This window comes from Hyperoodon ampullatus (genome assembly GCF_949752795.1).
Source record: "Hyperoodon ampullatus genome assembly, chromosome: 11".
NCBI classification, from domain to species: Eukaryota; Metazoa; Chordata; class Mammalia; order Artiodactyla; family Ziphiidae; genus Hyperoodon; species Hyperoodon ampullatus.
Window position 1 is genome coordinate 30,808,528 of NC_136924.1, and position 20,646 is coordinate 30,829,173.

The 20,646-nt window shown below is 46.6% G+C and overlaps 1 protein-coding gene across 1 annotated transcript in view; it reads right to left on the reverse strand.

Moving 5' to 3' along the window:
* SYN3 (synapsin III) overlaps positions 1-20,646 on the reverse strand; it is a gene marked incomplete at both ends in the record, with an annotated part of 425,000 nt that overhangs the window by 199,586 nt on the left and 204,768 nt on the right. The gene's annotated exons all lie outside the window — the stretch shown is intronic.

The window sequence follows — 20,646 nt, forward strand, 5'->3', positions numbered from 1 at the left end:
GAGTGCCTGGGGCTCACTGTCTTTGGGGAGGAGACTGACTGCCATGCAGATAATCATGATACGAGTTGGAAGGTGCGAAGACTGAGCTGTATGCAAAGTGCCCTTGCCAAGCTGGGAACAGCAGCACATCCAGCAACTCAGAGGGAACATCAGAATTTGGAAGAGAGTGTGTGAGAACTTTCCCAAGTGCAGTGAGAATCAATACTCACATGTGGAGTTCAAGGGCAATGAGCCAGGCTTGAAAGAGGCGGGGGTGGTGTCAATATCCCAGGTGTATCTTTCACAAATTCATTTTTTAAACACCTACTGTGTGCTGGCGCTGTTCTAGGTGCTGGAGGTACAGTGGTGAATAAGGTAGATGAGGTAGGAGACAGACAACAGACATACACATATGTCATTATACAGTGTCTTAACTGGGATGTGAGCTAACAGGGGGAAAAAAGGCAGAAGGGGACAGAGAATGCCATGGATTGGGATGGGTTCAAGTTTAAATAGTGTGGCCCCGAAGGCCTTGAGAAAGTGCCATTTGAGTAAAAAATCTGCACTAGGTAAGAGACAGAGCCATGTGGATACCTGGGAGGAGATCATTCCAGGCAGGGGAGAGTGAAGGCAATGGCTCTGAAGTTACAGCACATCTGCTGTGTTAAACTGCAGCCAGTATCTGGACTTCTTTGCTCTAAATACCTTTCATGTAGTGGTAGGACCTGGCAGTGACTTTGCCTCTGAGATGGGAGTCACTGGAGAGTTTAGAGCAGTGGAAGGGTGGACGCATGTTTCTCAGTCTCATTCTGCTCTGTGAGAATATGCTGAGAGTGGGCAGGGGCAGAAGCTGGAAAACCATTTAAAAGGTGACCCATGGCCAGGCGAGAGCTAGTCAGATTCTAGATAGATTTTGACAGTAAGGATTATAGATTTGCTGGTGGATTAGATTGTGGGCGAGGAGGGAGAGTTCGAGAAGGAGCTCTCTAGGGAGACTCTAAGGTTTGTGGTGGAAGACAGAGTTGCTTAAGTTAACTTAGGTGGGAAGGCTGAGAGAGAAGCGAGTTTGGGGGGGAAAGATCGGGAGTTCCGACATTTTAGACATGTGAACTTGAACGTCTTATTAAACGTCCTCAGGAGACACTGCCTAGCCACCTTGGATACGTGAGTCTGGAGTTCTGGCTTTTAAAACCATGACACTGGGTGAGATCAACACATGAGCAAAGGTGTGGGTATAGGTAGGGAAGAGAAAAGGACAGCACTGAGCCTGACCCCAGACCCTAGCCAGTGTGAAGAGCTAGAGAGATGATCAGGGACAAGAAGAGGAGATGGAGAAAGAACAGCCAGGGAGGCAAGGGGAGGACATGGCGAGTATGGTATCCCAGGAGCCCAGTGAAGAAAGGGTTTCAAGGAGGAGAATGGACCAACTGCAGGTCAAATGAGATAAGACTGAGCAGCAACCACTGGAGGCCACTGTGACCTTGAGAGAAGCAGCTGCAGTGAAGTGGCGAATGAGCAGAACCTGGTGGGGGCCATTCAGAATACCCTCTGTCCCGGTCCTGAGAATTTAACTCAGAGTTTCACAGAGAAGGTATATTTTTTAATAAAGGAGGGGAAAGAGAAGAAAAAAACCCAAGATGTGCTTCTCCAATGTTCCCCTGGGATTGGGGGAGCCCAGATGCTGGCAATTGTGGGAGTGGGGACAGCACTCTGTCAGGCTCTGCCCCCTTGACTTAGCCATTGTCAGCCAGCACATGGGCCTCAAGTGGGCACCCAGCAGAAATGGCCTGGGGGCAGTTTCTGGTGGTGATCTTGACAGAGGGTATTAACAGCAGTGGGATATCACCACAATGAATCAGAGCTGAAGAGTCAGAACAGGAGGAGTAACAGCACTTGTTTGCCAAGAGAATAAATTCTGGGAGCCCATGTGAGAAGTCCTCCCAGACGGGGGCCAAAATGCTTAAACAGTGAAAGCCAAGCCAGGGAAATCCTGCTCTGACGTCCACAGTGATTATTTAGTCCCAGACTGGTATGGCTAGAGCAAGCTAAAATAACAGAAAACATTTACTGAGCACCTACCATGTTCCAGACAGGCACTGCCTAAGTGCTTTATGTATGTTCTGATTTTTTAAAAGTATAAATAGTCCTTCCCCAAGGAAAAACAATGCATTCTACATATTCTTTAGGTTGTTTCTTTATCAGCTCTCTCTTCCAACAGATGGTAAGCTCCTTGAGGACAAAATGTGTTTACAGTTGCATCCCCTACTCTAGAACAGTGTTTGAAATTTAGTAGGTGCTATAAAGAATTGAGTAAATGGAGAGCTATCCCATTCATGGATAGGAAGAGTCAATGTTGTCAAGACGCCAGTTCTTCCCAACCTGATTTATAGATTCAAGGCAATCCCAATCAAAATCTCAGCAAGTTATTTTTTGGATATCGACAAACTGATTCTAAAGTTTATATGGAGAGGAAAAAGACCCAAAATAGCCAACACAATATTGAAGGAGAAGAACAATGTTGGAGGACTGATGCTACTTGAGTTCAAGACTTACTCCAAAGCTATAGTAATCAAGGCAGTGTGATATTGGTGAAAGACTATACAAACAGATCACTGGAACAGAATAGACAGCCCAGAAATAGCTTCCCCCCAACATACATAGTCAATTGATCTTTGACAAAGGAGCAAAGTCAATACAGTGGAGCAAAGTTAGTCTCTTCAACAAATGGTGCTAGAAAAACTGGACACCCACATGGAAAAAAATAAATTTAGACACAGACCTTACACCCTTCTCAAAAATGAACACAAAATGGATCACAGACCTAGATGTAAAAGGCAGAACTATAAAATCCTAGAAGATACCATAGGAGAAAACCTAGATGACCTTAAGTATAGTGATGACTTTCTAGATATACCACCAAAGGCACAATCCATAAAAGAAATAACCAGTAAGCTGGCTTTCATGAAAATTAAACACTTCTCTTCCGTGAAAGACTCTGTCAAAAGAATAAGACAAGCCACAGACTGGGAGAAAATATTTGCAAAAGATACATCTGAAAAAGGACTATCCAAAACATACAATGAACCCTTAGAACTCAACAATTAGAAGCAATAAGCAACCTGATTAAAAGATGGGCCAAAGACCTTTACACACAACTCATCAAAAAAGATAAACAGATGGCAAACAGACATATGAAAAGATGCTCCACATCATCTGTCATCAGGAAAATGCAAATTAAAATGACAATGAGTTACAACTACATACCTATCACAATGGTCAAATTTGGAACAATGACAACACCAAATGCTGGCGAGGATGTGGTGCAACAAGAACTCTCATTCACTGCTGCTGGGAATGCAAAATGGTGCAGCCACTTTGGAAGACAGTTTGGCAGTATTTTACAAAATTAAACATATTCTTACCATACAATCCAGCAACTGTGCTCCTTGGTTTCTACCCAAAGCTGAAAATGTATGCACACCCAAAAACCTACACAGCAATGTTTATTTATAACTGCCAAAACTTGGAAGCAACTAAGATGTCTGTCAGTAGGCGAATGGATAAGCAAATTGTGGTACATCCAGACAATGGAATATTATTCAGTGCTAGAAAGAGATGAGCTAACAGTTCATGAAAAGAAGTGGAGGAACTTTATTTTTTTCCAACTTTTATTAGAGTATAGTTGCTTTGCAATATTGTGTTAGTTTCTACTGTTACAGCAAAGTGATTTAGCTATACATATACATATAGCCCCAAAGTGGAGGAACTTTAAATGTACGTTAGTAAGTGAAAGAAGTCAGTCTAAAAAGGCTACATACTGTATGTTTCCAACTATGTGACATTCTGGAAAAAGCAGAACTATGGAGACAATAGATAGATCAGTGGTTGTGGGGTGAGGGTGGGATGTAGTGGTGGGGGGAAGATGAATAGGCAAAGCATAGAGGATTTGTAAAGCGATGAAAATACTCTGTATGATATTATAATGGTGGATATATGTCACTATACATTTGTCCAAACCCACAGAATGTACACCACCAAGAGTGAACGCTAATGTAAGGTACGGACTTTGGGTGGGTGATTATGATGTGTCAATGTAGATTCAACCTTGGTAATACATGTCCCACTCTGGCAGGGGATGCTGATAATGGGGGTGGGTGTTATGTGGGGGCAGGAGTTATATGGAAAATCTCTGTACCTTCTTCCCAACTCTGTTGTGAACCTAAAATGGCTCTAAAAAAATAATAAAGTCTTTAATTTAGAAAGATTAGTAGGTGTTCAATAAATACTTGTTGAATGAGTACATGAATGCAGGTCCCCAGGTATTGGACTTGATGAATCTTTACTGAGGGGAACTCCAGGAGCTCCAGTAAGCCTTTATTATGCACTGCCTGTATACCAAGTACCAGGCCTATGCTCTCTAAATTCGGGTCCATGTCCCCCAGGCACCCTGGGGCTGCTCTTTTAACATCCTTTTCCCTCCTCCTCACATGCAGTGTTCTCACCACCAAAGCCTCGCTCACCTACAAGCTCACCTCCTCCTTGGAGCAGCTTTTGATTGAGCTTACTGTCTCTGGCCCCAGCCTCCCTCTGGTCTCTTCAGGACAAGGGTGCAGGTCTGAATTGCTTGGACTGCAGTTCCTTAGGTTTTGTGTGTGTGTTCCAACATTTTTCTTCCTCTAGTGTCTCTACCTCAGTAAGTTACAAAAAACTCTACTACTAATATTGCTGCTGTTATTGCCAGTACTACTACTACTACTATTAACTACCACCACTGCAACAACTACTACTACTACTGCTACCACCACTACCGCCACTACTACTACCCCTCCCTTTGTACTGAGCACTGGCCAAGTGCCAGGACACTGCTATCCCTTTCCAAGTCTCATCTCATTGACTCCTCACAGCAATCTTAAGAAGTGCCCTGATATTTATGTCTTACGGACAACCAACTTGTCCATGCTGTTGCCCACTAATTTATACCCCTCTGGAGTCCGGATTCCTTTGTCAATCTCTCCTGCATCCGGGAGAGGCTCTGACATAGAGATGGCCGTGTGGGGCAAGGCTGAAGTGCAGGGAGTGGTGAATGCCCCAGGGATTTGCAGTGGGAGCCACAAGCAGCTTCTCTGACAGAATGGGTGTGGGAGCAGAGAGATGGAAGGAGGCAAGCCAGAGCCCTAGGACCTTTCAGGGAAGCCTAGGATTCTGGGGAAAGCCCTGGCCTCCCCCAGAACTAGAACCACGTAAGGCGTGAGAAGGGTCAGGGTTTGGCCCGAACAACATGGATTTCCTCCTGGCAGTGAGCCCATCCCAAGAACCTCCAGCCGAGGCCACACTGAGCCTCAGGGCCCCTGAGTAAGACCCAGGGGATGGAGCACTGCCCCGTCCCATCTCAGCCTGAGCGCTCCTCTCCTCACAGTGAACCAAATACTAGAGGCTGGCTGGGTCAAGAGGCCTGACTGCATGGAAGAGTCAAAGGTCATGGGTCCTGCGGTACTGTGGATGCTGACCCTGTGACTTCAAGTCAGGCAGGCGCTATTTCCCAGTCCCAGGACCAACCCAAGGGGTTGACATCTAGTCATCTCCAGAAATTCCCAATTTCTGACTCAGGCTGTCTCCAGAGGGGCCTCTGGAAGACCTCTGACTGCCCTGTGACAACAACACGCAGGGAGCTTCCCGGGGAAAGGGTCTCAGAGATGGCTGGCTCCACCACAGGAGGGGCCCAGGCATAATCTGACTCACCAGCAGGGGTTTACACATAGTGACCCAGGGGCTCATCGGAGACCTTCACTGCCCTGCACTGCTTACGGAAAAAGTCTGAATTTCTGGCATCCAAGTCTCCACCACCTTACCATTCTCATCTATAGAACCCCCTGCTTCTAAAGCATCTTTATTCATGAGCATCTGCTTTGTGCCAGACACTTCACATGTGCTGTCCTTCATCCAATCATCCAGTCAGCAAGCCCAGACCGAGGGATCACCTGGGCCTGGCATAGTTCCAATCTTGGGCTTACAGAAGCAAACAAGAGACATAGTGTGCCTACCCTCACAAAGCTTATGTTCTTGTGAGGAATTACCCCCATTTTACAGATGAGAAACTGAGGCTCAGAGAGGGTGATGGGCTGCAGGTGGCAGAGCAGTGATTTGAACATAGGCGTGTCTGACTCCAAAGCAGTTCTTTTCATCCCTCTACTTTCCCACAACCACTTGAAACTCCCAGACCATGGTGGTGGTCCACACCTCTGGGGCTTTGCATGAGCTGCTCCCTCAGCCTGGAACGCCCTCTCACCTCTTCTCCAACCAGCTGATCCCCTTTCTATCTTCAAGATTCTTCTCAAGCCTCACCTCCTCTAGGAAGACTTTCCTGCTCCCCCCTTTCCCTCCCAGACACCTCAGGTTCATGTCTATGGGTGGAGTGGCTCATGCTCCTCCATGACTGTTGGTCTTCACTGGGAGGTGGGTCCTTGTGAGAAGGACTGTGTCTCCTCAGGTCTGAGTCGCCAGTGTCCAGCACAGTACTGCTCAGGGTGGCCCACAGCCTGTCTGCTCAACCTCCCCTTGTCCTAAGATGCTCAGTGGGCATGGTTGGCAAACCACTCCTCTGCAAGAAAGTTTTGATGCCTGTTGAAACAAGATGACTTCTGGAAGAGCCTGAATCACTTGCACCTCGGTGGGAACAAGGCTTCCAGAGCTGGCTTGGATACCGAGAAGCTTGGGTCCCATAGCCTTTCTGCCAAAGGCTCCCTGTATGGGGTGCTGCGGGAGAAGCTGTCCTGTGGCAGGTGCCTGTGCTTCCTCCTCATCCCCATACCGTGGTCGTCTACCTGGTCCTCGACTACTGAACATTCCCAAGGCCACTCAGGCCACCCTATGCTGCTGTGGGCCTCCCGCTACCTGAAGATTTGGGCCAAGCAAGGCAAACAGGCTTTTCCATTGGCTCCCCCTGCCCCTCACTGGGATCCTCGTTATGAATTCCAGCGAGTTCTCAAATGCTCCTGAACATACCATACAGTTTTACACCTTAATGCTGAAAGGGAAGGTGAGTCTCCATCTGCCATGGGTCAAGCCCTTGTGCAGAATCTCCAGGCTGAGAAACTGCTTTTCTCTGCTTTTCCCAGTGGGTGAGGCCTGAGGCCAGGGCCAGAGAGGACTCCAGAAATTCTCCCTATCTTAGTCACTTTGCTCCTCATGGACCCCACAGCTGGCCAGAGAAGGAGGTGGAAACTCCCCAGCGTAGGTGGACATCTAACCTCTGCTCTCTGTCCCAGGACAAGTTGGAGCACGATTCCACTTCCTTCCCTCCCCAGCCTGGCTCTGGGATCAAGGGACAGAGGTCGGGAACTGGTGTGGGGAGTTTGTGGGAGGCGGGGGAGGTTGGAGGAAGAAGAACTTAACTTCTGATGTTTATGGAGAATTACTGAGTTCCAGCACTTTTTGCAGATGCTGCCTTGTTAAACCCCAAATGCTACCCTAACCCTATCAAGGTAGGACTGTTCTAATTCCCATTTTGCTGAGGCTAAAACTAAGGCTCAGAGAAAGAAAATGACCTGTCCAATGGCACACCCAGGTTCAAACTGGATGGATGCTCTTATCGCTTCCACCCTCTTGCCTCCAGACTCACCGCATTGCTGGTCTAGAAGCACAAGGAATCTTGAGAACACTTGCAGATTGTTCCTAGAGCCATGGGATATCACACCTCAAGATCACCTCGTTCTGAGTCAAGGTGCTCTGTTTACCATGTAGCAACAAAGGCCAGGGAAGTTTGGCCTGGTTTCAGTGTCAGGAAGTGGCGGAACCAAGATTCGAATTCACATCTTTTGATGCTTTTCCTCAGCGCTTTTTCTAATCAGTTATCTACGCTGACAAACCGCTCGTTTGGCCAGGAAATCACACCCCAAGTCTACTCCAAGTCCCATAAGCACAGCTTCCATTCTGTTCTCAGCAGCTCATTGCCCTTCTGCTGCTGGTGACCTTTCCCTGACTGCAGTGACCCCACCCCCACCCTCTCACATGCAGTGCTCCCTTCCGTAACACATATCCTGTAGTGCCCCTTTTACTATGTTGAAATAAAATTCATAATTAACCTACACACACAATTCTAAAAAATTAACAGGGTGTCCTACATATAATATTAAAGAAATCAAATCATTTGTAATAAAAAGTAAATAAAAATAATTTATAATAAAATAATGTTTTTTCCATTTATAAGTACTTGCTCATGACTACACTGGAAGATGTAGTGAAATAGTCTGATGCTTGCACTTATGCACAGAATCGCCATGAACTTAAGTCACAAATGTTGACTAATTCAGATGTTTCATTAGCAACTTAAAGGTCAGGAGTGGGGTTGCCATGCGTGACATGATTTCCTGAAACTACTCTTGGTAAGGTTCAAACAAAATACAGTGCAGCCTTCCCTTAATTTATATGGTGATTCCCTTTTGGAAGGGAGGTGTGTATTAAAACTGCTCCCCATTCAAATGCTTTGTGTGTGAATTGAATGTGGCATTAGGTTCTAGGTTTGGATAATTATAAATGGGTTTTCACCTCTCTAGTGTCTGGTGGTGGGGGACGGCTCTCAGCCGTGCAGAATTCTCCCGTGCACACCCCTGGGTCCCCCACTAAGTGCTTACGGCACCCAGTGCTTGTGATAACAACCCAAAGTCTTCCCATCAGTTTCCAAACTGCATCCCAAGGGACAGTACTGCTCCCGTGAAGAGCCCGTGGTCGGAAGTTTAAGCTTTACTCAAAAAGAGTGTATTTCAACCTCTCAATATCTAAATTATTCAAGCCCTATATTTATTTGTGGCACCTAGATGGAAGAGGCAGCAATAAGAGGAGGCAGAGAGCTCCAGAATCAGTTGGGAATCCAGGCTACCTTGCTTACTGCTGTATTTCCAGGCCTACCTGGCATATACTAGGTGCTCAACAAATAGCTGTGAAATGAAATTATTAGTGTGGCCTTGAGAAAATGATTTAACCTTCTCAACCCGCAATTCCCTCACCGCAAAATGATGGTCATATCATGGGGCTCTCAAGAGGATTAAATGAGACTAAATATGGAAACGCCTGGAACACGTAAAATGAACTCAACCAACAGAGTTGACAATGGAAATTGCGATCCCGGGTGATCTGGCTGGGATGAAATTCTGTATCGTGGAAAAGCTAACAGAAGAATGATTTGAAATCAGCCTCTGACTAGACTACTTAACCTTTCAGAAAGGTGGTTCCTTCCAACCTTGAGACTCGGCAAGTCTGAGGCCCTTGTCTAGACAGAGCTGGTGGTGAGGAGTGATGCTCCCGCCATGCTTGCCTGCTCACCCGCCCGCCGCTTGCCAGCGCCTTGCACAGCCCTGACCGAGTCTTACACTAGAGTCTCCACATCTCAGGAGAGAGCTCTCCTGCATGCTGCTCCTCTGCCCTGCTGTTCAGGTGAAGGAGAAGTGTGTGAACGTTTACTGAACACCTCCTATGTGCCAGGAGCTTTACTTTTCCCTAAACTATGCCACGTGAGGTGAGGAAATGGGGCCCAGAGATGGCGAGCGGCTTGCAGGATCTCAGAGGAAGTGTGGGACTGTGCCTCCCCCAGCTGGCCTTCCTTCCACCACAGCAGGGGAGGCTGGGCACCCGTGGGCGTGTCCACCCCAGCCCACGGCCCACAACCAGGCTCCTGGGATTCACCAGGCACAGAGTGTGGTTCCTCGGCTCCCCAACACAGGTTCAGAGGGGTAGGGCTAAGACGGACTGGCAGAGAAGATGGGGAAAATGTCGGAGGCCTCAAATGCCTGGGATACTGGGCGTGGGCTGGGCCTGAGGTGATGGAAGGATTTGAGACAGGACAGAAGAGATGCCCTGTGAGATGCTTTTAGAAGACTCTACCCACAGTGATGAACCTGACTTCAAACTGGTCAGGCGGCTGCAAGGGGTCTCCTTGAATGCTTCTCCCAATCTCCCATTTCCCTGCCCTTTCACTCTAGCAGGGGTAGCTCCCAGGGCACATGGAGGCTCAGCCACATGAGGCTCAGCCAGCTCTCCCATCCAGAGGATGGTGGCTGCAGCCAGCCTTTGGAATTCGGGGTCCACAGAATCTCTGTCTTCAGTGCTAGCCTTGACTCTGTACAAAGGTGCCATGTGACCCAGGATCAGCTGCTGCTGCTATCCTGGCCTCCGTCTCCATATCGGCAAGATGAGAGGATTGGACTAGTTGATTGTCTAGAGCTCCGTGTCTTTTTATTTTTATGGAGGGCAGGAGCCCAGAAACGTAATGGGACGTGAATGAGAGGCAAGGGGTAGCTGGTGGAAGCCATGTGCACAAGTCACTGAAGGGGGTGGTGACCCCCAAAGGAAGCCCAGTACCTTCCCAAGATGTCAGGCCCCAGGGGCAGGTCATTCCTGGTTCTTCTCCTACCTTGGGGGAGGGGAGAACAACAGCAAGGTTGGGCCCCCCAGAGCCCGGAGTACACAGCTAACTTGCCCATGAGGGTGGGCAGCCCACTTCTGAGCACCTTGCAGAGGGCTGGATGGGTTCTTCTCTGGTGGGGTGCCTCAGGATGAACTGAAACAGTGTCCCAGGGAGGTCAGGTCCCGCCGGTTCCTCTGGTGATGACAGCTGCTTTGTTTTATGGGGAGGCAACAGAATTCCTTTTAAGCAAAATTTCCTTCCTCCATTTATTTATTTACTTTTTGCCAAGTGATTCATCAAAACAACCTCAAAACCAGTCTCCAGCGGGAAGCAGGAAGAACCAAACCCTCAAACATCAGCGTCCCTGTGAGGTTTTGCCTTGTGGAACTTTCCTTAAAATAACTGTATCAGGAGATTGTCAGGATGGGGGTGGGGGGAGAGGAGGACCTGGAAGCAGAGTCCTTTGGGGCTTCTGAAGGACACACATAACTGAAGTGAGGACTCAGCAGCTGCCCCAGTGCCTTTTCTCCACAGCAAGGGCCTGAATGGGTGTCTTAGCATCTGTTCCCCCATGTCAGCATGGGGTGCCACCTTCCTGAGGAAGGAATGAGCCAGGGATTTGAATTCCATGGTGTGAGAGAAGTGACTGGAGTGACAGGTTCTCTGACTGTAGCTGTGGAATACAGATTGAACCTTCATGCCCCTTGTCCACATGTTCTTCACTCAGGCTGTGATATATTCCAATTCCTGGTGCAATGGCCTTGGTTCCTTTAATTCAGCGGGAAAAACAAACAACAAAGTCTTTCCCTTTGTAATAATGCACCTAAATTGGAAACAGGCCAACAAGATAAAAGGTTGTGGAGGAAACAGTGCCAGACTGGAAATTCAGGAGTCGTGGGTTCTATTTCAGCTTTGGCGTGTTAAGCCGTGGGACCTTGCATAGGTCCCTTCCCTAAGGACAGAGAGAGGACCAGGGTCAGGGACCCCATGTCTAACCATGAGGTCGGGTAGGATCTGAGAAGAGTTGGTGATGGGCAGAGGAAGGTAAGGTAGAAGCCCTTGCCTGAGAGTCACATGGGGCATGTCCCAGTTCTGCACTTACTGGCTGACCTAGGGCAGGTCAACTCCATCTCTGGAGCCTCAGCTTCCCCATCTATAAAGTGGAGGAGAGTAACAGCCATCTTAAAGAGCTCTTGTGATAACCAAAATGGAGAGAATGCATGGGAAAGTGCCTGGTAAAATGGAAAGCATGAGTTAAGTAGGAGAGATTATCATTACAGGCACACCTTGTTTACTGCGCTTCGAGATATTGTGTCTTTTACAAATTGAAGGTTTGTGGCAACCCTGGGTTGAGCAAGTCTATCAGCCCCATTTTTCCATTTGCTCACTTTGTATTTCTGTGTCACATTTTGGTAATTCTCACAATATTCATACTTTTTCATTATTATTATATTTGTAATAGTGATCTGTGATCAGTGAGCTTTGATGTTATTATTATAACTGTTTTGGAACACTGCAAACTGCAACCATACAAGATGGTGACCTTAATCAATAAATGTTGTGTGTGCTCTGACTGCTCCACTGACTGGCCATTCCCCCATCTCTATCCCTCCCCTTGAACCTCCTTATTCCCTGAGACACAACAATATTGAAATCAGGCCAATTAATAACCCTACAATGGCCTCTTAAGTGTTCAAGTGAAAGAAGAGTCAACTGACGGGGCAAACATCGTTGTGGTCTTATTTTACGAAGCTGCTGCAGCCACTCCAAGCTTCAGCATCCACCACCCTGATTGTCAGCAGCCATCAACATGGAGGCAAGACCCTCCACCAGCAAAAAGATTATGACTTGCTGAAGGTTGAGATAACGGTTAGCATTGTTCAGTAATAAAGCATTTTTTAAATTAAGGTAAGTACAGTGTTTTTTAGACATAATGCTATTATTGCACAGCTAATAGACTACAGTATACTATAAACATAACTTTCATATGCACTGGAAAACCAAAAAATTCATGTGACTTGCTTTATTGCAATAGTCACTTTATTGCCGTGGTCTGGAACAGAACCTGAGCAGGGTTAGTCCTCAGAGGGACCAAAGTTAAATAGCAATAGCTACAATAACAACCATAAGTGTCATTACTGAGCACTTACCATGTGCTAGACACTGAGAGTTTTAAATGTATGTACTAATTTAAATGTATGAATTCATTTAATCCTTTTTATGTATAACAGACATACAGTAAATAAAGTGCTCTAACCTTATGAGTACTGTTTGATTAATTTTTACATTGTATAGATCATGTGAACTCATTTGATTTTCAAAAGAGCCCTACACTCTTTACTCCCACTTTACAGATGTGGAAACTGAGGAAGAGCAGGGACTCAGATCCAGAGAGTCTGTCCAAATGCTGTTAGCCACGCGGTACTACCTTGGGGATCCAGCACATCAGGAGAAATGACTGGGGCCACCAGTGGCTGGGAGACTGAGAGGTCCCCATGAAGCCAACGGAAGGCTCTGCCTCAGCGGGAACCTTTTAGAAGACCCAGCTCTTAATCAACTTTCCTGATGAACTGGCAGAGACAAGGATTGAGCACAGAAACAGAATTTCCCCTTTCTCTGTAAGTGCTCACTGCTTCCCGTCTGGGCTCATGGCAGGCGGCCGGATCATTTCCCCATGGACCTCACTTCCTCTCAGGGTTTCTACTTCACCTCTGTAAAGGGCAGGCAAAGGCTGTGTTGAGGAAGCAAGTTTGGGAGGGAGGCACCCGATGGCCCCACTGCTGATGGTGACAGAAGACTCGGCAACCTGCTCTCAAATGACAAGAAATGGGCCAGAACCACAGCTGAAGGCAGCTTGATGTCCGAAGGAACTCTGAGCTGGAGGCCAGGAGGCCCAGGTTCTAGTCTAGGCTCGGTCCAGCTCTGGCTTCACATAACTTCGCACTCAGACCAGACCTTGGGGGAGTCATTTCTGTCTCTGGGCCTTGGTTCTCCCCGCTGTGGAGTTAGAGGCACGAAGAAGATGACATCTGTCTCTTCCACTTTAAAGCTCTACCTCATGATTGGAGAACCTAATGAGACTCTGAAGTCGGCCGCTCCTGTAGGTATGCTCAGGTTCACGTGCTGTACAAATATTGGGGGCACGGGGTGGAGGGACGGCAGGCACCCACCTATCTGTCTTCATTCACATTCCTGCTCCTTCATCCTCCCTCAGAGGCTCTGAGAAGGCTGTAAGCTCATGACTGATGCCATAAACACCATCTCCTCACTTGGGAGACAGGAAGTCGCTCCCCACCCCACCCTCTTTTGTCCTTCCAGGATTCCCATCCCACGCCCCCTCTATTCAGTTTCCTGCTTCCTGAGGGTCTCTGAGCTGGTGGGGGGACCTGGGTTACAACTACTCCTCTCTGATTTGAGCGAGAAACAGAGAGCGCGCATGCGCGTGTGGACTGTGTGAGCCAGAGGCTGGAATGAATACGCTGGGCGGAGGGAAAAGGTGGGGGTCGGGGTCACTTAGAATAAGCCAGTCCCAAGAACCTAAAATTAGCTCTGGAATGTTAGGGCTCCAAGGAACCACAGCTGTGAAAGGAAAGCACAAGACAAGGAAGGAGAATGCACCCACCACAAACTTTGCCCGCCCACACCATCTGCCCCAGGGTCTCCACAGCTTTCAACGCACCCCCAGAATATCTCTGGCCAAGTCCACAAGGCTGGTCAGTGGGAATCCCCCCTCCCCCACAATGCTGTCATTTTCCTCTCTGGAGACCGCAGAACAGTGTTACCTAGGATTCCTGACAGTAGGCGGTTTAATTGGAAACAGGAAAGCAGAGGACAAATTTGGGTCTGGGGTGGTGACGATAATGCGAAATGACAGGCCTATCCAGGCAAAAGGGTGACAGTGGAGGAGGGTCACATGGTGAGGAGGGAAGCAGGGAAGGCCCCCTGGGAGTGCTGACACGTGGGAGGGAGCACAGACTTGCTGATGAAGGGAACCGCCTGGGAAAGAGTTTGGGGAATGGGAGGGGGTTACCTGGGGGTTGTGCACCCCTTTGCACAGATACAAAGGTCGGGTATAAAAAAAAATCACACACTACTGAGTTATGACCTTGTATTTCGAAGTGACTGGAGCTCAACGCATCAAACACAGGCCTGGGAAGAATGTCTTGGAGGGGCAGAGAGCCAAGCCTGAGGCAGGGGACCTGTAGGAAGTGATGCTCCCTTACGAGCTGGGCCTGATTCAGGTCCTGGAACCCCGGGGGCTCCAAGCACTAGGCTTCCTCCTTCAGCTTCGTATCCAGATGGGAGAGCTTGGTTTTCAAGGATTTTTGCTGAAAACTGAGGAAGGCCGTGCCTTTGTGGTGTGGAGGCTATTGGGGGTGTGCGGGGAGCTGCCCAGAGCCACATAGTTCTGCCAGCCATGGGGAGGAAGGCTGGGAAAGCGGGCTAGGTGAGGAGCCTTTGTGGAAGCCACTTTGGGAAAGGATAGGGTGGAAGTGATATCTATTGAGCACTCCTTGTGCCTTTCATGCCCCAGGCTCTGTGCTTGGAGCTTTTCTTGCTCAGCTTCTCACAGTCATCTAGAGTGGAAGCTCCAGGAGGAAGAAACATGAATATTTTCTTTACCAAGGAACCCCCAGCCCTGGGAACAAAGCCTGGTACCCAGTGGACCCTCCACAACAACCTGCCAAATGCATGTGATAGTCACAGAAGCTCTGCAAGGGCTGTGTTATCATTCTCACTTACAGATGAGGAAGCTGATGCTTAGAGGAGTGGAATCACTTTCTCAGGTCTCACAGCGAACGAGAACCAAGATTTGAGCCAAGATCTCTGCAGCTCAGAAGGCCATGCCCATTGTGTCATGCAGCCGGTCCCACCCTTACGTAATGCTGTTTTGTAAAGTTACCTGATTTTGTCCTGGGTTTCTATCCCTGCCTCCACAGGGCTTTCCCACTTTTGTCATGATGCTTTCCTCCAGGTGCCCGTCTAGAACTTCCAGATATGCTTTAATTCATTCTTCCTCAAAAAAATTATCAGTCTTATCAGACTCCTTCCTTCAGAGATCTGCTCTAGTTACGTGACAATGGGGAAAAATAGATAGCTCCCAGCCAAATGATGTGCTGACTGGGCTATGTTCCCAGATCACAGAATTAAATATACTTACACTAAAGCACATGCTTTAGGTATGTGATTCTGATAGATTTTTGGGTATCTGTAGCAACTATTTTCTTCACCTCTCTCCCCTCCCCCACCCTTTCTTCCTTCTCTCCTTCTAACCAACCCAATATGATTCCCTCCCTCCCAAATCCAAGCTAGTCAAAGGTCCATGCCTTCTGGAATAGAAGACATCCCTACTGTATGTGGGCAATCACACATATTTGTACACCTTCCACATTTACAACTCCTTTTCCTTGGTTTACAAACATGCTTGGGTTTTGCTTTTTATGAGTAAAAGTTAGCTCTTCTTTTGATCCCTTAAGTGACCTTCCCTTCTTGTTTTACCTCCATATTTCTTGAAGGAGTATTCTCTGGCTACTGCTTTCATATCCCCTGCAATACACCTTCTGCTCCCATTACTTTCCTAGGATAGTTCCCCCAAAGGATTGCTGGTGACTTTAAACACACACACACACACACACACACACACACACACACACACACACACACAATTTACTTGTATGCTTTGTCTTCCCTCATTTTGAGATCTTTATTCTGATCAATTTTTCATTTGACTAGAGTAGATCCTTAAGTAATCCCCACAGAAAGAGTATATGGATGGTTTACTTTGAGTCCTTATTGAGCCCATATTAGAGCCCCTCTAATATGCACGGTTGGGTAAGGGAATCCTGGATTATATACATTTCTCTCATTAGTCTGAGAAAATTGTTCCACTGTCTTCGAACTTCCAGTGCTTCAGATGAGTGGTCTGTTGCCAGTCTCTTTCTCTTTTCTTTTCTTCATAAGTAGCCTGTAATCTCTTTCTCTGAAACCTTTTCAGGTTTTTCTTTTTACTCTAGAGCTCAGAATTGTCATCAGAGATATATATATATATATATCTTGGCCATCTAATCTAATAGGTGTGTATATACACACATATATACATAGATGTGTGTGTGTGTGTGTGTGTGTGTGTGTGTGTATGTAATCAACTGCCTCCTGGCCATCTAATCCCACAGGCACTCAAACACATGTTCAGAACTGATCATGCCTTCCCACTACAAATGTCATTCTGTTTCACCTTTCTTTGCCCTCAGCTGCAAAGGTGACCAAAACATACCACATCTGAATACGGCTGGAGAAAAATATGACCATTATTTTCAGGACTCATCTGAAGCTCTGTTATCCCATTACACTTCCTTAATCCATTCACTCTCCCATTCTTTTAGGCAAATATTTAACATTTTATCCTTTATTCTAACACTTTTGATATGTCCTCCTCCTCTAGGTTCTCAGTGATAATGACCTTGCTTCATATTTTATTGAAAACATCAGAAGCAATCAAAAGAGATGTGCCCAAGCCCCCACCACCACATTTACCCACCTTCCAGTATCTCTTGTCATACACTGTGCCTTCCCTCTCATTCCTTTGGAGGAACTCTGCTCCTAACCATGAGAACCCCTCCACTGTGCTGTAGATATCACTTTTTTCACCAATTTTAGGATACTGCTCTACCAAATTTTCCTCTCTCTCCTGTATCAACTTCTCTTTTACTATTGGATCATTCCCATCATCATTCAAACATGTTATTGCAATACCTCCCTTAAAAAAACACTTTCTTGACTCTATATTATCCTCCAATTACCACTCAATTTTTCTAATCATCTTTATACCAAAAAGTCTACACTTCTGAGCTCTGCTTCTCTTCCATTCTCTCTTGAACTCACTCCCACCCCTCCACTTGTCAAGGTCTTGCATGACCTCCATGTTGCAAAATATAATGATCAAATCCCAGCTCTCATTTTACTTTACCAAACAGCTGCATTTGACATAGTTGATCATGCCACCTCCTTGAAAAACTTTCCTCCTTTGGCATCTGGGACACTACTCTTGATTCTCACCAACTGCTTGATCTCAGTCACCTTTACTGATTCCTCTTCAATGTCCTGACCTTTAAACTTTGAAGCACTCTGGTCTCTGCTCTTCTCTGTCACACTCCCTCCCATGATGATCTCAGTCTCATGACTTTAAACATCATCTATGTATTGATGACTCGCAAATTTATATCCCCGGACAAGCCTCTCCCTCTACCCCAGATTCAATGGCCTCTTCAACATCTCCACTTGGATGTCTAATAGGCACTGCTAGTTAAATAGGCTGACAGCCAAACTCTCACTGCTTGATCTGCCGACTTCCCCATCTTAGTTAATGGCAACTCCTTTTATTTGATCAACTCCAAAGTCTTGGTGTCACCCTTGACTTTCTTCTTTCTCTTATACTCCACATCCAGTCCACTGACAAATTCTGTCACCCACACCTTCATAATAAAATCAGAACTGACCACATTTTACCATGTCTATTGCTACCCACCTTGGTCTAGGTTACCACCATTTCTCTTCTGGATCACTGCAATCTCCTCCATCTGCTCGTTGTTTCTGCCCTTGCCCCCATCAGCCTCCTTTCCTTCTTTTCCTCATGGCAGACAAAGTAATTCTTTCAAATGTTAAGTCAAGTGGCACTCTTCTGCTCAGAGTCCTGCAATGACTTCCCATGTCACTCTGAACAAAAGCCAAATTCCATGAGCCACAAGGTCCTACACAGTCTGCCCCTCCCCACCTATCCCATCTCTGACCTCATCTCCTGCCTTCCCCCACTGCCCACTGGCTGCTCCCATCCTGGATACATCAACGATGCTCCCATCTCAGGGCCTTTCCACTCGATATTCCCTTGGTCTAAAAACTCTTCTCCTAGATATCCACATGGCTCTCTCCCTCTTTGCCTTTATTCATGTGTCCACCCCACTGGAGAAATCTTCCCTCATCCACCTGTATACTATAGGAACTTCCTTATTCCTGGCACTCCATTTTCCCCAACTAATAGGTGTGTGGCCCTGAATCAAGGTTCTTAACTGTTCTGTGTCTCAGTTTTCCCTCTGTAAAGTGGCTATAATAAGAAGACTCATAAGGATGCTGTGAGGATTAAATTAATCATTCCATGTAAAGTACATCAAATAGTGCCTGGCTCATAATAAGTGCTCAATTAAACGGTAGCCATTAGTATTGTTTTTTAAAAATTATTTTATGTAACCAGCCTGGCCCCCTGAAGTTGCCCACGACACAGATGATAAGATAAAATTCTGAAAACTGAATACCAGAGAGAAAAAGTGCACCAACAGATTTAGTGACAAAGACACCAGAACAGTTTCCTAACTCCCAGGCCAGGCTCTTGCACCCTCCGTTCTGCCTCTGTTACACAGTGGACCTCGCCCAGGCCAGTGGAAACACTAGGTGGGGAATGGGTTCCAGGACCAAGTCTGCCACCTACTATCTTTCTAACAATAGGCCAGTTACCTACATGACCTTTCTGAACCCCAGTTTCCCTTCTTTATTTTAATTTATTTTATTTTTGGCCACCCTATGCATCTTGTGGAATCTTAGTTCCCTGACCAGGGATTGAACCCAGGCCCTTGTCAATGAGAGCACGGAGTCCTAACCACTGGACGGCCAGGGAATTCCAGTTTCCCTTCTTTAAAATGGAGATAGTAACACTATTCTGCCTCCCTCACAGGGGAGGGTCACATGACATAACGATCCCCAGAACTTTGATATCCATACTCAGTGTACACGATTGGCCATTTTGAATACCCCACCAAAATATGAACAATATCCCTTGTTCATTTTCAAGCTGTGGACTGTGCAAAAAGATGCACACTCTACATGGAGAGGATTACCTGTGAGTTTGTGTGGTTTCATTCATTCCCATGGCAAATGTTCATTTATCATCATGTTTGTGCTAGTTTTACCAAGGTGGAAACTAACATAGCTCCATTTCCATGATCAAACTTGGAAAGGGGAGGAAGAGTACATTTCTTAGTGAGCTGTTTGGGGCCAGGTTTGTACAAGGCTTGGGGAGCAGAACAGTTCACCCTGGGATGGATGGTCCCTGCATGAGACTGGAATAGGATGTCAGGAGAGCAGTTTTAGCCCAGAGAGGATGGGGTAAAACCCTCTTAGGACATCAGGAAAAGCCATCCACCACGCAAAATAAGGTGAAGAAAGGGTCCTTACTCTGGAAAACAGAATTTGTCTGCTAAAAATCTCTCATTCTTTTTGTCCCTGAGGACAGTGCTGGACCATGGGGGAGATAAAAGTGGGACCAGAAGGTCAAGAAATGTTGCAGGTGTTGGTGTTATTTTACTATTTTCTTTTTGCAGGGGGAAGGTGGGCAGGGGTGAGGAAAACTATACGCAGTCCTAGGAAGTGTTTAACAAAATGGAGAACGCTGGTATGGGCCAGATGTGGATGTAGAGTGAGACAAGGGGCCTCCAGAAAGCAGATTCAGAGGGTGGGAGCTGGCCAGTCTGGGAGTGGCTTCCCTATCCTTCTAGAACAGGGGTCAGCAAACCTTGTAAAAGGCCATTCATGTGATAGGCTTAAAAAATGGCTCCCAAAATATATCCACATTCTAATTACTGAAACCTATAAATGTTATCTTAATTGGAAAAAGGATCTTTGCAGATGTGATTAAGTTAAGGATTTTGAGATGGGAAAATTAATCTGGATTATTTAGGTGGGCCCTAAATGTCATCACATGTATCCTTATAGGCAGAGGGAGATTTCACACACACACACTCTCTCAGACACACACAGGAGAAGGCCATGTGAAGATGAAAGAAAAGGTCAGAAAGATTTAGCCACGAACCGAGGAATGCTGGCTGCCACCAGAAACTGGAAGAGGAAAGGAAGGGATTCTCCTCTAGAGTCTCCAGAGAACGCACAGCCCTGCTGACACCTTGATTTCAGCCCAATGATACTGATTTTGGATTTCTGGCCTCCAGAAATGCGAGAGAATAAATTTCTGTTGTTTAAAGCCACCCAAATTGTGGTACTTTGTTAAGGCAGCCCTGGGAAACGAATATATCCTCTATCCCACTAAATCCTCAAAATAACCTATGAGATAATAAAATATGATCACTTACTCTGTGCCAGATAATGTTCATTCAATATTCATAATAACAGTATGAGATAGATACTCTTATTGTCCCATTTTACAGATGAGAAAACTGCTGCCCAGAGAAGAGATCTGGCTTTCCTGAGGTTACATAGCTGGCACC